Below are 20,878 nucleotides of genomic sequence, written 5' to 3'. Positions count from 1 at the left end.
GTTTAGAATTAAATTAACTGCAATTTGGAAAATGTGGATGAAAGGTAGTGCATTGAGTAGATATCACATGTTTCCTGAATGGTGCCTGTTCGGCCTCTTTCACGGCCATTCATTGTGCTTGAAAGGGTGTAGTGTGTGAATTGTTGGACTGTCAGTCTGCAGAGAAGTCTGGCAGCCAGTATTACCATGGAAACAGCAGGAAAAAGACAATTAACAAAATGGCTCTGATTTTTTTCCTATTTCTTTTTTTACTCTTTAAAGAGGATATTCCCCCTCTAAAACACACACACACACACTCAGATGTATACAAAGACACACATGCACACATAACAGAAAAAAAGCAGATTTGAAAATCTACTTACACTTGGATTCCTTCATTGAGGGTATCTGTGGATTTTCTTGAAAAATCACATTTCTAATATAAAATATTTATAAGTGATTCTTTCAATGTATTCCCCCCCCCTTAAGTTTTTGTTCTTTTCAGACATAGAAAGAATTCTCTGGAAATATCCTTAGGTAAACGACTGTTAATGAGCAGAGTCTGTGATTTTAACCCTGGCACATTCATTGGACTTTTAATTAGTCCCTCTTACCATCACTCCTATGACAGAAACACAATGTAGACCCAAGAGCTTAAACCAAAAGGAGGCTCTCTTTAGATTTGTCAACCTTAGTTTAGGTTAGCACATCAGGAAAAGAGGGTTATGTATGGCCATTATGGCTAGAATTTGTGACTGAAGGGTTAACAGAGCATAAAGAGTAATGTTTGATGTCACCATTAATACTAAAAACGCATTGCAATCTAAATTTTGTCAGACTTTGATTTCCTTTAAAAAGGCTATTTATAAATAAAGGAAATGATTGCACATTGTAAGCATCATAATTAAAGTAAAATATGAGTGGGAGATCTATTGAGCCCATGTGTCAAATATTCCATTGAAATGAAACATTGTGCTCTGCAGATAAGCAGTTTAAGTGCAAAGAGATATTTGGAAACTTAAGAATGCAGGTTTCTTTTGCACACTCTATTTAAAGTCTGTTCTCTTTCTTAAGCCCTGTGGAAAAATATAACTCTGTAAGAGGCCTAAGTCCAGCAGTGACCTTGAGATTGCTCTCCTTTGGTATAGATTTAAAAAGTTTTCTACCAGAATGAAACGGAGCACCTACTATTTTATAGAATATTTATTGGCATCCCTAAAATTCTAGGCAAGTCTCCAAAATTCATTCTCAGAATTTCCCAAACCAAGAAAGAAAGGCTTAACCAGAGCTGAATTATGTGTTCTTTTACTTTTCTCCAATATTCCATGCTTCTTCTATATGACAATATTCACTTCTGATTATATAAAGGATCATTTAAACTCAAAATTCTAGGAGAGATTTTCAGGCAAGGATGCAATTTGTGTTTTCCAAATTTTAGAATCTGGCTTAATAGTTTAAAAGCCTATTAATTTCTGCTAAACCCTTAGGTTATACTTTCACATGGTTGAAAAGAAAATTGTCTTTATAAAATAATTAAAAAACAGATCCTTAGAAAGTGGGAATGTGTTCTAGATTTGGACATTCCCATAATTTCTGAAGATTAAGCTGTGCAAAAATTAAAAAAAAAACAACTAAAAAAGTACTGGCATATTAGGAAAGAAGTAATTTGAGAAAAAAGTCATGTGAAAATTTGAAAAATGTGTATGGTTTTGAACTGAAGTCAAGCAAAACTTGGCATTTTTAACAAGAAGAAACCACAGACAAAGCAGCGACTTTTGAAATTCTGTAATCCCGTGCAGTTCTGCTGTGAGCCACATTTAACTTACTGTAAACTGTATCACTGAGGTGGACACAAGTCCCTGTAGAAGTATCTATGAGGCATATGGGCTTCCCAGTTTGCACAAGTCGTAAAGAACCCACCTGCCGATGCAGGAGATGTTAAGAGAGGTGGGTTCCATTCCTGGGTGGGGAAGATTCCTTGGAGGAGGGCATGGCACCCCACTCCAGTATTTTTGCCTGGAGAATCCCATGGACAGAGGAGTCTGGTGGGCTACAGTCCATAGCGTTGCAAAGAGTCGGCCGTGACTGAAGTGACTAAGCACGCTTGCACACATGAGACATATAAGAAGATTATTTTAAATTCACAGTGTAGGAATCTAGAATCAAGCAGTTGAAAACCTAATGTTCTAAAATGAAAAATTGAAATGGCTCACTTAGCCATTATTTATTTATTTTTTCTTTTATTTTTATTAGCTGGGGGATAATTACTTTACAATATTGTGGTAGTTTTTGCCATACATTGACATGAATCAGCCATGGATTTACATGTGTTCCCCATCCCGATCCCCCCTCCCACCTCCCTCCCCATCCGATCCCTTTGGGTCATCCCAGTGCACCAGCCCTGAGCACTGTCTCATGCATCCAACCTGGACTGGCGATCTGTTTCACACTTGATAATATACATGTCGCTTCTCAGACTTTTGGCTAAGATCAAGTGTAATATACATGTTTCAATGCTATTCTCTCAGATCATCCCACTCTTGCCTTCTCCCATAGAGTCCAAAAGTCTGTTCTATACATCTGTGTCTCTTTTTCTGTCTTGCATATAGGGTTATTGTTACCATCTTTCTAAATTTCATATATATGCATTAGTATACTGTATTGGTCTTTATCTTTCTGGCTTACTTCGCTCTGTATAATGGGCTCCAGTTTCACCCATCTCATTAGAACTGATTCAAATGTATTCTTTTTAATGACTGGCACTTAGCCATTATTATGACATACATTTCATTAACAAAATCCCATACAGCATCAATTGTGTGCCACCCATTTATTTAAAGGTCAATACATAAATTTGGATTCGTGAGATTCATTAAGATATCAGCTTCATTGGCATATTTATCCCAGTCCAAAAGAATGTACAGTTAATGAGAACAGGGACTTCATTTTTCTCACTGCTCTACATCCAATGCTTAGACCAGTGCTTGACATGGACTATGTAGTTCAAGACACGTTTATTTAGTTCATTAATCTCCCTTTGTCATTGTAACAAATCAAGGAGTCCTGACACATTTATCTGTCCACATATCATTTAGTATGCACAATTGCTTACTTTAAATGTTTTCTACAATAAGTTTCATATGAAAGTGAAGTCGCTCAGTCATGTCCGACTCTTTGGGACCCCATGGACTGTAGCCTATCAGGCTCCTCAGTCCATGGGATTTTCCAGGCAAGAGTACTGGAGTGGGTTAACATTTCCTTTTGCAGGGGATCTCCCTGACCCAGGGATCGAACCCGGGTCTCCCGCATTGTAGGCAGACCCTCTTACTGTCTGAGCCACCAGGGAAGTCATATAAGTCTTGCTAATTAGTGGGTTTATACATCTTGAGAACTAACCTAACACATATTTCAAAATTTTGCCCATTTCCTTATGTTTTCTGTAACCTTTCACAGTCTTTACAGCCAATATGCTATAACAGAAAGCTATAACTAGTATAACTAGTTATGTACAGAAGATATAACTAAAATTAAATTCATTAATATAATTTCCTCTTAGTTTTCCTTTTTTCCATTTTAAAAGTAATCTCACATTTTCACTATATATACTATATAGTATCGAATATAAAGAAAAAATAAATGGAGAAAAGTGAGAAGGAAGTAGAGAAACATGAGAAAAGTGAAGGAAAGAATTTTATTAACTCAATAAAGTTAAAAGCAAGAAAGAATAATGAAATATGTCATTTTATACTTTTTACCATAATTGAACCATTTCTTCCTGATTATATGATAATTGTCTTATAAATCAGTCACTCAGTTACATATCTAAGTGATTTTATGTGTTTCCTCGAAATGATGAGTTACTAAGAAACGAGTACTTTCAAACTCTGTATAAGTAAATAACATGGTTACAAAAAAATAGAGAGGAACTTGAGAATACTGAGATATCACAGAAATAAAAGGACTCAGTGAATTTTTAATTTTCCAAAAATAGGTGTAAAGTTCTTTAAGAACTCGTATATCAAAGGGGGCCAATAAGGCTAATAAGCCATAGATACCCTGAGAAAGAGGTGTGTTTCTTTACACACCACCCGAGAATGTTAGAGCCATGAGATTGTTGAATGTCATCAACATGTTATTCTGCTGCTGCACTGGAAATGATACTGGATTCTTACATTATCAATTTACAGTTTTTCCACACACACACATACCACCCGGCATGTGGGATCTTAGTTCCTTGACTGCGGATCGAACCTGAACACCCTGCACTGGCAGTACAAAGTCTTAACCACTGGACTGCCAGGGAAGTCCTGAATGTTACATTTTAGATTTAGTTGGTAATTTACTGTGTTTTATATAAATTTACTAGTGAAACAATAGCTACATTTTACACTCATCATTAAAAACAAATATTTTCTTTTTGGGGGCTTCCAGGTGGCACAGTGGTCAAGAATCCACCTACCAACGCAGGAGACACAAGAGACATAGGTTTGATCCCTGGGTTGGGAAGATCCCCTGCAGGAGGATATGGTGATCCACTCCAGAATTCTTGCCTGAAAAATTCCATGGTAAGAATACAGGAGAGGAGCCTGGCAGGCTACATGGGGTCTATGGAGTCACAAAGAGTCAGACACCAGCAACTGAGTATGCACACACATTTTCTTTTTTGCTAAAAATACAGAGAATTGTACAGTTTTGTTTCTGAAATGATATATCAGTTTTCTCTACATTGCCCAGTCCTACTTTCTTCCATATGTTTGTGCACTATTTTTTTTTTTTAAACTCAGAGGCTTTAGATGAAAATAGAATCACCATTAAAAGTCTATCTGGTCTATAGAAAATGTCATTTTACTTAGAGTTGAACCATTCGAGCTTTCCCTTCCATTTTCTTCAATCTTTTCCTAATTTAAACTATGCCCACATTCACTCCTTTGAATTGTTTGCTTTTGATTATTGATTAAGGTAACTGCAATTTTTACCAAATGCATTTATTTTTTCTTAGGCTGTACTCACAGGTTCAAACACTTTGCTTTTTGTTTATTTTAACATCTCAGTGTTTAATTTCATCAAAAGTTTAGAGGGATTCTTGTTAGTTTCATTACGACCACTCTATCAGTAAGCTATATATTTCACAAAGTGTATCTTCACATTGTAAAGAAAAAGAGAAGAAAAATGTTTAAACACACGCATTTCAGAATTTTGATAAAATAAATTAGATTTTTTTTCTACTAGTAACAATATCCCAAGATGGTGAAAAGAGTTTCAAAGAAAGTCACAGGATACAACAAATGTTTACATGAGCAGAAATTACTCCTTTAAAATAGTGTTCCAGAATTTAAAACTCTCAATTGTTTCAAGTATTTTTAGTACAAAAATGTTGTAGACACCCTCCTACGCATTACAGATTTCAGTGGTACAGCTTTATATGTTTATAAAACATAATAAAACCCACAAGTTAGCATGGTGTTGTGTGTATATTTATTAAGATTATTCTCACTTAGCACAATAACAATCAGTTTTGCAACCACGCATTTTGGCACACATCGGAGTACAATCTAAAACTCCTTTCATATGTTAGTAATACAACTTAAATCATATCTTGTATTGCATTGTTTGCCTTTGGACTATATTAGCCAACTTCACAGAAAATAACAAGGCTTCTAATCATGAATTATGGGGTACTGAATTTGTCTCATGCAACCCTATACCTTAGCTTGTAGGCTATCTCCATGTCTGTTTGCCAGTACCCGGAAACAACTTAGTGTCTGTATCCTCAGTTTTTGTGGTCCACGCTTTCTACGGTTTGCCTCAACTAATTGTACACCTGTTTTTCTCTTCCTGGGCTTTGGTCTCCTTTTCTCTTCTCAACTCAGATGGAATGTTCTGTTGGTCGAGCACCTGCTCAGGTCAGAATGGGATCTACCCTCGGTCATTCTCCACTCCTCATAAGAACCTCTTTAGGGATCTGGGGACTTACTGATTCAGCCACAAGATAGTACCTGATTTTGTGACTGATCCAACTCTAGCCTTCCCCTCTCTTCAGGACAATTTTATTTCAAAATCTTAAAAAAGTATATGGATGTATTTATTTTTTCACAGAAAGGCAATTTCTTTTAAATATAGCAGTATCTATATGTCAATCTCACAACTTAATTGTTTTTCCTTTTCACTGTACTATGGTTAAATTTATTTTGGGCTATCCCTATACGCTTGAATTTTAGAAGGCTGTTATTGGAATTTTATCCTTTTCCACACACAAAAAATGGAAGAGTAGGGAATATCTGCTGTGATTCCATGAGGGCTACCACTTCCAGAACCTCTAGAATGCAGAATAATTTTGGGCTGAGGGAGGAGTATCAACTTATTTTAGGAGATTTTTCAACCTGTCTGATCATCAGAGTGATTTTCTAAAAAAATAAATAAATAAAAGCTTTTAACATCAATCCTCTATTGAAACCTAACAGTGGTTTCCTAAGGCCCGTAGAAAAAAATCCAAGTTCCTTTCCATGAACACAAGACCAAACATGATTTAACTCTTAATTCTGCTGTATGCTGATTTAGTGCACAGGAAAATTAAAGAGAAAACCTCAAATAATACATCATTTAGTTTCATATAATTAGATTGATGATTTTTCTTTTCTCAAAAGTGTCTGTCATCTATTGGCCGAGAAGCATCCTATTGCCTAGGGTTTGTACTGTGTTCTGTATGGTTAATGTGGGTCACAAGCAATATAGGAAAACACAAAAGTTCAGTGGGGTTAGGCATCTGAGTATTTTCTTAACTCCCAACTCTCAAGCAAGACTGGTGTTTGGTGAAAAATAAGTGTGATAACACATTAACACTCAAATAACTGCAGAAGTACTTTTTCTCCAGACAACCAGCCCCTCTGGGAGCCATTGGTGCTTGATGCACATTTTCTAAGAATGTATCCTCTGGCTCAGGTATCACTGTATCCCACTGAACACACCAGGGACCCCCCCCAGGTATGGCCTGTGCCAATGGGCCTGGGAGTCTCCCTCTTCAAATATCTTCAAGAAAAAGAGATTATCTTTTTAGTAACTGATGTACAGAGATTGTTCCTGCTCGAAATTCCACACAAGCCTTCCCCTGGTTGGAACCAACACGCTCCCCAGCTGCCCTAGGTCAAAAATTAGTCTGAAAGAAAAGACCGTGTGCCCCTCCTGGTCCACAGCCACCTCTTTCTGCAGCTGAGGCTACACAAAAACCTCTGCAATCTCAAGTTATTATTTTCCCTGATCTCTGAACTCTTCAGTTTAGACAAGGCCATAAGAGCTTCCCTGGTGGCTAGATGGTAAAGAATCTGTCTGCAATGCAGGAGACCCAGGTTGGATCCCCGGGTCGGGAAGATCCCCTGGAGAAGAAAATGGCTACTGACTCCAGTATTTTTGCCTAGAGAATTCCATGGACAGAGGGGCCTGGCAGGCTACATCCCATGTGGTTACAGAGTCAGACACAACTGAGCAACTAACATTTCACTCTCATATATATTATAGGAAGATTCTTAAAGAAAGTAAACACTAGGAATATCTTTTAAATTAATTTACCTTTGTCAGGAAGTGCAGTGTGACAAAAAGAATGATAGTTTTGAAATCAGAGAAACATGCTCCCAAATTTGGGAACATTGGCTGTGTGCTTTTGGGCAGATTTTTTTTTTTCAGTGTGTTAATTTCTCATGTGCAATTCTGGAGTAAGGTTAGTTATTGTTATATCCAAAGGTTATCATATAAAGTTGGCAACATGAAAAGTGCAGTGTTGGATCATATCTTTAATAAGCTGACTTCATTATTACTATAAATTATGTGCTTTAGATTTAGTTTTTTCCTCATCTTTTTCAAGAATTCAGAGCAAAATTCAAGTAAAGATCTAGATGTTCTTTGCATCACTTATGTGAGGCCATTGAAGTTTCCTATTTCTTCTAGATTTCATTGTAGGAAGTTGTCATCTCTTACATCAATAGTCTAAGAAGGCTGTTTGGAAAGTGGTATCTTTACACTCATTTCAGTAAAAGAAGAAATAATACTTGAAATCATAGGATGTGCCATCTGTTAGAGATTTACTGAAATTTGACAGAAACTCAAAACTAAAATTTGTAAGATTACATACATATTTAAGAGAATTTTAAATACAAAAAGAGCTATTGGTTTGCCTTTTATATTTTTATACAGAGAAAAATAATTTTTTAATATAAACAAATTGATATTTTAAATTTATGAATCATAAAGACTGACATTTTGATGAAATATTAGATTTGGGTTGTAAATGCTATATATATGTTTCTGCATATATATAATACATATATATATATATACATGTATAATTCTGACAACTCCTACTTAACTAAAGTTTAAAAAAATTGTATACAGTTCACTCTTTGTGTTATAAAGTCATTTGGTTTTTGACAAATGCATAGTATCATGTTTCAAATTGACAGTATCATATAGAATAGTTTCATTAACTCAAATAATTCTTAGACTTCACTTATTAAAATGCCTCACTGAGTCCTTGATGTTAGTTTAAAGATATTTCATTTTATGGATGTACCACAGTTTATGTCTTCATCCTATTGTAAAACATCCTGGTTTCCTGCTTTGTCGATTGTGAATAAAGCTGCTATATAGAGCCACATGCAGGTTTTAGTGTGAACATTTCCAGGTGGCTCAGTGGCAAAGAATCTGCCTGCTAAGCAAGAGATGTGGGTTCGATCCCTGTTGGGGAAGATCCTCTGGAGAAGGAAACAGCAACCCACTTCAGTATTCTTGCCAGGAAATCCCAAGGACAGAGCAGCTTGGAGGGCTTCCATCCATGGGGTAGCAAAGAGTTGGACACAGTTTAGCAACTAAACAACAACAATTTTCAAATACTGAAAATATTTGAAATATATTTCAAATATTTCTTATGAATATTTTTCAAATAATTCTCAGTAAATACCTAAAGATACAATTGCTATATTGTATGGTAAGCCTTCAGTTTTGTAAAAATTGCCAATTTTCTTCTAAGAGGCTATAACATTTTAGAATTGGTGAGAGGAAAAAAAATCCTTGCTTGGCTCTAATTCTTAGAGGGAAAGTTTCTTACTATTAGGTATGATGCTAGCATTCTTTTAGATGTTCTTTATCAAACTGAGGAAATTCTCCTCTTTCCAGTTCTCCAGAGTTTAAAAAAATCATGAGTAAATTTGGTCAAAAGCTTTGTCTGCATCAACTGATATAACCACATGACTTTTTCTTCTTTAGCCTGTTGATTTGGTGTATTTCACTGATTTCCTAACATTGAACAAGTCCTACCTACATGGAATAAAATCCACTTGGTTGTGATATACTTTTTTTTAATGCTTTGTTGGATTCAGTTTGCTACTATTTTGTGAGAGATTGTTAAATATATCCCTGATGAGAAATCCTGATCTGTAGTTTTAATTTTTTGAAACATCTCTATTGAGTTTTGGTATCAGAATAAAGCTTACCTCATAAAATGTTAGGAAGTGTTCTTCCTGTTTCTGTTTTCTTGAAAAGAATGTAAAGTATTAGTGTAATTTTTTCTTTAAATTTAACAAAATTAACCTGGCCTTGGGACTTTCTCTTTTCAGTTCAATTCAGTTGCTCAGTCATGTCCGACTCTTTGCAACCCCATGGACTGCAGCACACCAGGTTTCCCTGTTCATCACCAACTCCCGAAGCCTGCTTTCTCTTTGGAAGGTAATTAATTACTGTGCTGAATAAATAATAATTATTTATTCCTTTTATAGATATAAGACCATTCAGATTACCTATTTTTCCCTCTGTGAGTTCAAACTTTGTGTCTTTCAAGGAATTTGTCCTTTTTACTAGGTTAGGAGGGACTTTCCTGGTGGCTCAGATGGTAAAAGAAACTGCCTGCAATGTAGGAGACCCAGGTTCGATCCCTGGGTCAGGAAGATTCCCTGGAGAAGGGAATGGCAACCCACTCCAGTAATTTTGCCTGGAGAATTTCATGGTCAGAAGAACTTGGCAGGCTACAACTCATGGGGCTCAAAGAGTTGGACATACCTGAGTGACTAACACTTTCACTTTTCACTAGGTTATAAAATTTGTGGGCAAAGACTTTTTCGTTATGTTTCTTTATGGCTTTTTTCCCTCCTTAAGCCTGCTTTTATTTATTTTAATTTTTAAATTTTATATTGTAATATAGTTGTTAGAACTGGACATGGAACAACAGACTGGTTCCAAATTTGGAGAGGAGTACGTCAAGGCTGCATATTGTCACTCTGCTTATTTAACTAACATGCAGAGTACATCATAAAAAATGCCAGGCTGCGTGAAGCACAAGCTGGAATCAAGATTGCTGGGAGAAATGTCAATAACCTCAAATATGCAGATGATACCACCGTTATGGCAGAAAGTGAAGAAGAACTAAAAAGCCTCTTGATGAAGATGAAAGAGAAGAGTGAAAAAGTTCGCTTAAAATTCAACATTCAAAAAACTAAGATCATGGTATCCAGTCCCATCACTTCATGGCAAATAGATGGGGAAGCAATGGAAACAGTGACAGACTTTATTTTCTTGGGCTCCAAAATCACTGCAGATGGTGATTGCAGCCATGATATTAAAAGATGCTTACTCCTTGGAAGAAAAGCTATGAGCAAACTAGACAGCATATTAAAAAGCAGAGAAATTACTTTGCCAACAAAGGTCTGTCTAGTCAAAGCTATGGTTTTTCCAGTAGTCATGGATGGATGTGAGAGTAGGACTATAAAGAAAGCTGAGTGCCGAAGAACTGATGCTTTTGAACTGTGGTGATGGAAAAGACTCTTGAGAGTCCCGTAGACTGCAAGGAGATCCAACCAGTCTATCCTAAAGGAAATCAGTCCTGAATATTCATTGGAAGGACTGATGCTGAAACTGAAACTCCAGTACTTTGGCCACCTGATGCGAAGAACTGACTCATGGGAAAAGACCCTGATGCTGGGAAAGATTGAAGGAGGAGGGGATGACAGAGGATGAGCTGGTTGGATGGCATCACCGACTCAATGGACATGAGTTTGAGCAAGCTCCGGGAATTGTTGATGGACAGGGAAACTTAGTGTGCTGCAGTCCATGGGGTGGCAAATAGTCGGATACGCCTGAACGACTGAACTGATAGTTGATTTACAATGTTGTATTGGCTTCAGGTGTACAATAAAGTGATTCAGTTATACACATATATACATCCTTTCTTTTTCAGATTTTTTCCCCCATATGGGTTGTCACAGAATTTGAGAATATATGTTTCCATTTGTCTCCTTTGTTAGCATATCAGTTATGCTCCTTAGTTTTCCTTTTTCAGTTGCTTCCCTGAAGTGTGCAATATACATCTACAAGGAATCCTTCCATAGAACACTATACCACTTCAGGGGCCATGTGAGTGTCTTATAACAAAGTATCCCTAATTTGTCTCTCCTGTCCTTTATATCTTTGCTGTCACCTACTTCACTTATTCCTGAGTTATAATCATTGAATACATTCTTACTATATCACACTGAACAAACTCTTAAATCAATTAAAAAGAAGAAAAATGAAAGCTTTTCTTTCACCTTGACTTATTCCTTCTCCCACATTTTTCCTTTCTAATGTAGTTACAAATTTCTGACCTATATATTTCTTCGCACTGAAGACCTTCTTTTATTTTTATTTATTTATTTTTTCCATTTATTTTTATTAGTTGGAGGCTAATTACTTTACAATATTGTAGTGGTTTTTGCCATACATTGACATGAATCAGCCATGGATTTACATGTATTCCCCATCCCGATCCCCCCTCCTACCTCCCTCTCTACCCGATCCCTCTGGGTCTTCCCAGTGCACCAGCCCCGAGCACTTGTCTCATGCATCCAACCTGGGCTGGTGATCTGTTTCACCCTTGATAGTATACATGTTTCGATGCTGTTCTCTCTAAATATCCCACCCTCGCCTTCTCCCACAGAGTCTAAAAGTCTGTTCTGTATATCTGTGTCTCTTTTTCTGTTTTGCATATAGGGTTATCATTACCATCTTTCTAAATTCCATATGTGTGTTAGAATACTGTAATGTTCTTTATCTTTCTGGCTTACTTCACTCTGTATAATGGGCTCCAGTTTCATCCATCTCATTAGAACTGATTCAAATGAATTCTTTTTAATGGCTGAGTAATATTCCATAGTGTATATGTACCACAGCTTCCTTATCCATTCGTCTGCTGATGGGCATCTAGGTTGCTTCCATGTCCTGGCTATTATAAACAGTGCTGCGATGAACATTGGGGTGCACGTGTCTTTTTCAGATCTGGTTTCCTTGGTGTGTATGCCCAGAAGTGGGATTGCTGGGTCATATAGTAGTTCTATTTCCAGTTTTTTAAGGAATCTCCACACTGTTCTCTCTCAATAGTGGCTGTACTAGTTTGCATTCCCACCAACAGTGTAAGAGGGTTCCCTTTTCTCCACACCCTCTCCAGCGTTTATTGCTTGTAGACTTCTGGATAGCAGCCATCCTGACTGGCGTGTAATGGTACCTCATTGTGGTTTTGATTTGCATTTCTCTAATGAGTGATGTTGAGCATCTTTTCATGTGTTTGTTAGCCATCTGTATGTCTTCTTTGGAGAAATGTCTGTTTAGTTCTTTGGCCCATTTTTTGATTGGGTCATTTATTTTTCTGGAATTGAGTTGCAGGAGTTGCTTGTATATTTTTGAGATTAATCCTTTGTCTGTTACTTCGTTTGCTATTATTTTCTCCCAATCTGAGGGCTGTCTTTTCACCTTGCTTATAGTTTCCTTTGTTGTGCAAAAGCTTTTAAGTTTCTTTAGGTCCCATTTGTTTATTTTTGCTTTTATTTCCAATATTCTGGGAGGTGGGTCATAGAGGATCCTGCTGTGATTTATGTCAGAGAGTGTTTTTCCTATGTTCTCCTCTAGGAGTTGAAGACCTTCTTTTAACATTTCTTGCAAGGCAGGTCTATTGGTGACAAGTTCCCTCAATTTTTGGCTGAGAAAATCAATTCACTGGATACAGAATTCCAGGCTGGAGAGATTTTTTTTCTTTCCACACAAATGTTTAATTCCACTCTCTTCTTACATCATTTCAAAAGAGAAGCAAAATGCAATTCTTATCCTTGCTCCTCTACAGCTAAGGTACTTTTTCCTCTGGTTTCTTTAAATATTTTCTCTTTGTATTTGATTTTCTGAAGTTTGAATATGACAGCCTAGGTGTAGATGTTTTGGCATTTATCTTTCTTGGTTTCTCTGAGCTTCCTGAATCTGTGGTTTGACATATGATATTAATCTTCAGAAATTCTCACTCATCATTGCTTCAAATATTTCTTTTTTTTTTTCTGTCAGGTATTCCCAGTAAATTTATGTAATTACCTTTTGTAATTGTACCATAGTTTTGGGTATTTTGTTCTAGGTTTGTTTTTTTCCCAGTATTTGTGGTTTTAGTTTTTAAGTATGGTAAGTTTCTACTGATATATCTTCAAGTTCCTCAGCCATTTCCAGTCTAATGCCCAATAAAGGCATTTTTCATTTCTGCTACGGGATTTTTTTTTCTAGCATTTCCTTTTTATCTTAGAATTTCCATCTCTCTACTTACGTTATCCATCTGCTTTTGCACATTGGTTTCCATTAGAGCCACTAGCATGTTAGTCATAGTTATTTTAAATTGCCAGTCCAATAATTCCAATACTCTTGTCACATCCCAGTTCAGGTCTGGTGATTGCTCTTACTTCTTCAAACTCTGATTTTCAGCTTTGAAAATGCCTTGGAATTTACTGTTAAGTGGCAAAACAAGCAAAAAAATCCACAAAAAAACAAAGTATACTATAAGGTAATATAAGTAGAAAGATGGAAATCCTAGTATCAAAAGGAAATACTAGAAAATAAAAGCAGTGTTATACTATAAATAAAAAGAACTGACATTAGCTCCATCAGGGATTTCTGGGCTTTTCTGCTCTGAGCAAACTGTGCATCTTTTTATCTGCCATGTCTCCAGTTTTCAGTGTAGTGGTTGGTCCTGTGACTGCAGTTCTTTGATGGATCTAAAAAGTTGTTGATTTTCAGTTTTTCAGCTTCTTTTTTTGTGATCACTTTTAAGTTTCTTACATGTAGAACTAGAAACCAGAAGACTATACTAATGTTTTGATTTGTAGCACTTTAAAAAATTCTTTCATAATATTTCCATCTCTCTGTTTATATTATCCATATGTCCTTGCTTGTTGTCTAATTTTTCCAATAAAGCCCTTTACATATTATAGCTATTTTAGATTCTCTGTCTGATAATTCCAAAATTGTATCATATCTGAATATCTTCTGATGCTTGTTTTATCTTTTCAGACTGCTTTTCTTTGCCTTTCAGCATAGTTTCCATTTTTCACTTGGAATTCACACACATTTACTGAGTAATAGGAACTAAGATAAGTAGGAATTCAGTGTGAAGTTTTATATTAATCTAGCTAGGAGCTGAGTGCCAGTTTTTACTGTTTGCTGTAGCTTTAGCTGTCAGAGATTTCAAATCCCTTTAATGTACTTGTTTTTGTCTCCCCTGTTGTCTTCGAGTTTCCCTAGGAACTCATCTTGAGGTAGAGTATGAATTGTGTAGCTCTCTCGTCTGTAATTCACTATAAAAATATTGCTCTATTGATGTGGTGGTAAAAACTCTATAATCTTATGATGAAACTCAAGACTCTTAGTGGGCAAGTTTTCTAGAGCTGTGACCTTCAAAAGTGTTTCTTAATTCCCTCTCCAGCACCCTAGGTAAAACCTGAAGCTTAAAGGGGGCTAAAGTCAAGGAAATGCCCTTCCACCAAGTGTTATGGGAAGTCTTCCCATACAGAATGTTTTAGGAAATTTCAAAACGTTTACTTTCCTCCTTTCTCTGTTAGAGTCACGAGGGCATTTTACTTGGCTCCTCCCCATGAGAATCAGGTGGTGTTTCTGGAGATAAAATCTATGGAGGATAGCAATCCCCTCATAAGACTTATCCTTGGTAGTCTTCTTTCAAGCCAGTCCACTCTTAACTTCCATCCATTTGTCAAAGTTACCATTTAAATCTTCCTACCACTTTCTGGCTACAGTGACTTCTTCTTCAAATAAGCATGTCTTAGTTGTGACTCTTTAAATTTATCTGTCTCTCCAGATTTGGGGGTGGTAGTTTTCACCATGACCTCAGTTCTCTGATGGGTACTAGAAAATCATTGACTTTCAAGTCTTTCAGCTTTTTCTTGTGGTAGAGATGAGCTTGACAGTATGCAAATTCTTTACATGTTGTGGCTCTAACAGTATCTTTACATCAGAAGCTCTAGTTTTCTATATTTATGGATATTTTGGGATGGACTTTTAAATAACTTTAAATGTCAAATTCTGCATGGAATCTATTTAACCTTCACAGAAGGTACACTCTATTGACTGTTACTTTAAAAAGTTGTTTTTATAAAACATTTCAATAATAGCACTTCATTTTCCTTAGTCTTATTTTTCAAATTAGCCATGATTTTTGAGATGTCATCATGGCTCGCCATGACTGCTCTTCTTTGATAATGACAGAGTGAGCTACCAGTCGCCATGCCCTCCTTGGTGGTTCCCCTTCACAACAGAAGACATTTCATTCAAGGAGGCCAATCAGGGGAGATTTTGAATTTGGAACAAAGAGGTCCACATTCCTAGTGCCATGCATTCTGACGGACACTTGTTCTTCCTGAAACTTAGATACTTAACTGTCCCTTGAATTATATGAAACTCTATATTTTCATGCATCCCCTTTTGTGATATAATTTTTTTTTAAAATATTTTTTAATCTTTGGTTGTGTTGGGTCTTTGTTGCCTCACAGGCTTTCTCTAGTTGCTGCAATTGGGGGCTACTCTTTCTTACATTTCAGTGAGTGGGCTTCTCATTGCAATAGCTTCTCTTGTTGCAGAGCACAGGCTTTAGAGCACACAGGCTTTAGTAGTTGTGGTGTGTGAGCTCAATAGTTGTGGTTTCCGGGTTCTAGAGCACAGGCTCAATATTTGTGGTGCATGGGCTTAGTTGCTCCATGGCATACGGGATGCTCAAAATTCTCCAAGTGAGGCTTCAACAGTAATGCTGAATCACTGTTAGTAATTATTTGTAATGTACTAAATTACTTTTAGCAAAGTATTGCTCAAAATTCTCCAAGCCAGGCTACAGTAGTACATGAACCATGAACTTCCAGATGTTCAAGCTGGATTTAGAAAAGGCAGAGGAACCAGAGATCAAATTGTCAACATCTGTTGGATCATAGAAAAAGCAAGAGAGTTCCAGAAAAACATCTACTTTTTCTTTACTGACTACACCAAAGCCTCTGATTGTGTGGATCACAACAAACTGTGGGAAAATTCTTAAAGAGATGGGAATACCAGATCCCCTTACTTGCCTCCTGAGAAATCTGTATGCAGGTCAAAAAGCAACAGTTAGAATTGGACATGGAACAACAGAGTGGTTCCAAATTGGGAAAGGAGTACATCAAGACTGAATACTGTCAACCTGCTTATTTAACTTATATGCAGAGTCCATCACACAAAATGCTGGGCTGGATGAAGCACAAGCTGGAATCAAGACTGCGGGAGAAATACCAATAACCTCAGATATGCAGATGACACCACCCTTATGGCAGAAAGCAAAAAGGAACTGAAGAGCCTCTTGATGAAAGTGAAAGAGGAGAGTGAAAAAGCTGGCTTAAAACTCAACATTCAAAAAACTATGATCATAAAAAAAAAACACAACAAAAAAAACTGTGATCACGGCATCTGGTCCCATCACTTCATGGCAAATAGATGGGGAAACAATGGAAAGAGTGACAGACTTTATTTTTTGGGGCTCCAAAATCACTGCAGATGCTGACTGCAGCCATGAAATTAAAAGACGCTAACTCCTTGGAAGAAAAGCTGTGACCAAACTAGACAGAATATTAAAAAGCAGAGACATTACTTTGCTAACAAAGATCCATCTAGTCAAAGTTACGGTTTTTCTGGTAGTCATGTATGGATGTGAGAGTTGGACTATAATGAAAGCTGAGCGCCAAAGAATTGATGCTTTTGACCTGTGGTGTTGGAGAAGACTCTTGAGAGTTCCTTGTACTGCAAGGAGATCCAACCAGTCCATTCTAAAGGAAATCAGTCCTGAATATTCATTGGAAAGGCTGACTTTGAAATTGAAGCTCCATTACTTTGGCCACCTGATGCAAAGAACTGACTCATTGGAAAAGACCCTGTTGTTGGGAAAGATTGAAGGCAGGAGGAGAAGGGGATGACAGAGGATGAGATGGTTGGATGGCATCACCGAGTCGATGGATGTGAGTTTGGAGCAAGCTCTGGGAGTTGGTGATGGACAGGGAAGCCTGGCATACTGTAGTCCATGGGGTCACAAAGAGTCACACATGACTGAATAACTGAACTGAAGTGAACTGAACTGAAGTGGGATCTTCCCAGTTCAGGGGTCAAACTGGTGTCTCCTGCTTTGGTAGGTGGGTTCTTTACCACTGAGCCACTAAGGAAGCCCATTGTGCTGTTATTAATTAGCCCTCTTCATGTGCCATTCATTTGTCACTACCTTCTAAGATATCAGTTCATTTGATGTCATATCACCAATACCTTGGAAGCTAGTTATTGTTTTTCCCATTTTACTGATAAGGAAATTAATGCAGAGGAATATCAAATAACTTTCCCAAGTTCTCACAGCTGGTAAGTTGTGAAGATGGCAAATGATTCAATTGAAGATCTCACAGAATATCGAACAGATTAGTATTAAGTGAAAAACATTTGGAGACATTTAATATCCAGGTGAGAAAAGATGAAGGCTTCAATTCAATTCACAAAAGCAATGTTAAAGGAAGGGACAGACTGATGTGAAAGACGTTTTTTATTAATGAAACTGAAAAGACTTTGTATCTAGTTGAATGACTTTTCTTGGCATTGGTGAGATGATAGAACTTGATCACTCAAACTTTTTATTCTGGAAACCCAAGTGGACAGTGACATCATTATCTAAGAACAATTTAAAATGAAAGAAAAACGGAAAGAGATGAAAATGACTTCAGTTTGGGGCCTGATATCTTTGGAATCTTTTAAGACACCCTTGGAGATGTGTATGACTCCGAAGTACATATTCATTTCAGAAGAAATTTAAGTCTGAAGATATAGGCTTGAGTCACTGGTTGAGCTAGTTAAATTAGGTTCTTCGTAAACCAAACAAGTGGATATAATTTTCTATACAGGAAATACATTTAAAAGAGGCAGGAAGCTTTAGGATAGAATACTAACATCTGCTTGCTTAGAAAGACATAAAGGTCCTCTAAATTGCATAAGCTGATAACAATGACAGCATACTTGGAATGCATTCTTACCATGTAAAAGGTCTTGTTCTAAGGATATCATAGGTATTAACAAGTTCAGTTTTCACAACAACCCAAGGGGGAGTTATTAATTTTTGTTTTTCTTTTAAAACACCCTCATACAGACGAAAATATTTTTAAATGCATTCTTCCAAGCATCTGATAAAAATGAATCAGAGATGGCTCCTGGGCTTAAAAACCCTTTGACAGTCCAGGTGGAAGGATTATTAATGATGGTAGACCAACCTCGGTCTGTTATTATCTCATTAAACTTTTAAGGTGGAAATCACAGAGGATATTTATTACAATCCAAATTAAACAAGTTAGTGTTACTTTCAGAGGTAATATCCTAGGGAAAAAAATGAACTTTTAATTTTTAAAGAGTCTGGGTTTCTCAGTTTGTTAGACTGAGGAAAGGGACATTTTATTTTCCAATCACAATCTTCCTTTTCTCTCTACACATTTCCCAAGAATTTTATCACATCAGCCATATCCACAACAAAGTCTTTTAGTCATTGTGGGTATGGGATTGAGGAGCTTTGTGACTTACTAAGTAAGCTCTTCTCTGAATTACAGGGAAGAGGAATGTTTATACCCATATACTTAAGGGAAAAATTAAGATTACACCAGCCTCTGTGTTTCAGGGAATTTGGTAGAAAAGAGATATTGGAAAGGATTTGGGTAATATAGATTCTGGTTTTGTTAGAGATATCTTAAAAACAGATACTTCAGTTTTTAAAGTTACAAAATGTCATATGATTAAATTCAGTAACCCAGATCTGTATAACCCCAATGCCCAAGTCCATTTGTTACCTCCCTGAATAAAAAAATTTTTCATAAATTGAATTTTATGGGGAAGAAGATTTCCAAGGGCGAGTGGGAATTAATAGTTAATAAGAATAAAGAAAGTAGAATTTACTTGGGGGTCTTCTTTATGAAAACTGAGGAAAATAAAAGATACATTTTTGAGCCTAAGAGCAGCCATGTGTGGGATTTTCCTTCATACAGTGAATGGGAATATTTTAATTCACTGTTTTGTATATACAAGTCATCTCCTATAGGTGTCCAAGAACTGTAATATTGAATTGCATTATTTCCCTCTCATTAAATATAGGCCCACTATATATATACATTGAAGAAGGAAATGACAAGCCCCCCACTCCACTCCAGTTCCCTTGCTTGGAAAATATCATGGATGGAAGAGCCTGGTAGGCTACAGGCCATGGGGTCGCAAAGAGTCAGATATGACTGAGTGACTTCACTTTATTTTTATACACACACATATATATGTATATATAAATTTTTAAATGAAACCAACTTGTTGTCTACTAATTTGGGAACAGGAAATCCAAAATCAATGTGTTGGCAAGACCTTAGTACCTCCAAATACTACAGAAAAAATTCTGTTTCTTGCCTCTTCCAATCCTTGATACCCACTGACAACCCTTAGCTTTCTTAGAATACAATCACATCATTCCAGTCTCTGCCTCAGTGGTCACATTGCCTCCTCCTTCTCTTTCCTCTTTTTGTCTTTGTCTGGCTCAGAGATTCCTCTTCTTTTCCCTTATAAAGACATTTATTTGCTTTAAGTCTATACAGATAATCCAGAATTATAGCTTCTCAAAATCCTCAATTTAATTATAGCTGCAAAGATCATTTTCACAAATAAGTTACTATTAAGTTTCTAGGGTTAAAGGTGTGAAATTATTTTTATGGGAGCTACTATTTAATCCAATATAGTCTATTTTTTGGCCCTTCAAAATTTATGTTCATCCCATGTGCAAAATACATTCAACATGTCCCTAAATACACCAAAGTCTCAACCTATTACAACATAAGCTCTATGTCCATAATATCATCTATAGCATATATAGCATGAGCTTGAAAGGCAAAATATTATTGTTTAAATCTTAAATCAGATATGGGTTAGACTCTGGAAATTATCCATCATGAGACAAAATTGCTCTCTAGTTGTGGAACTGTCAAGCTGAACATTAAGTTATCTGCTTCCAAAATACAGTGAGGGGACTAGCATAGGACAGATATTCTCATTCCAGAAAAGACAAATTGCAAGTAATAAAAAGGCCATCAGTTCCAAGCAAATTTAAAATCTAGCAAGACAAATTCTATTAGGTATGAAGGGCTGAGCATAATTGTTTGTTACTCAGGCCCACAATATTTTTGATGTGAGATTCAGAAATTCAGATTTCAGAAAGATACTGTTGTGCCCATGTTCTTCTGTGTGGTCTGAATACCTTGAAACCAGCATGGTGCTATTTCTGCACCAAATTACATGAGGTCACTTCAGTCAGAGGCTGGGGCAGTATTCTTCCAAAGGAGTTCTAGGCAGGATGGTTTCAGATTTGAATTCTGGAATTATGACCACTGCAAAGAAGACGTGTTCTCATAACATAGACTAGATTAGAGAAGTAGAAAAGAAGCATGGGTTCTAGGTGTCTAACTAGCAGATACTTTTCTCTGCCTAATTTGCCCACTTGAGATGACTGGAATACAATGAAATTCTAGCTTCAATTTTGTATGGAATTATTGCATTA

This window comes from Odocoileus virginianus, chromosome 9, assembly GCF_023699985.2.
Source record: "Odocoileus virginianus isolate 20LAN1187 ecotype Illinois chromosome 9, Ovbor_1.2, whole genome shotgun sequence".
Lineage (NCBI taxonomy): Eukaryota > Metazoa > Chordata > Mammalia > Artiodactyla > Cervidae > Odocoileus > Odocoileus virginianus.
This window is presented reverse-complemented; position numbering follows the sequence as displayed.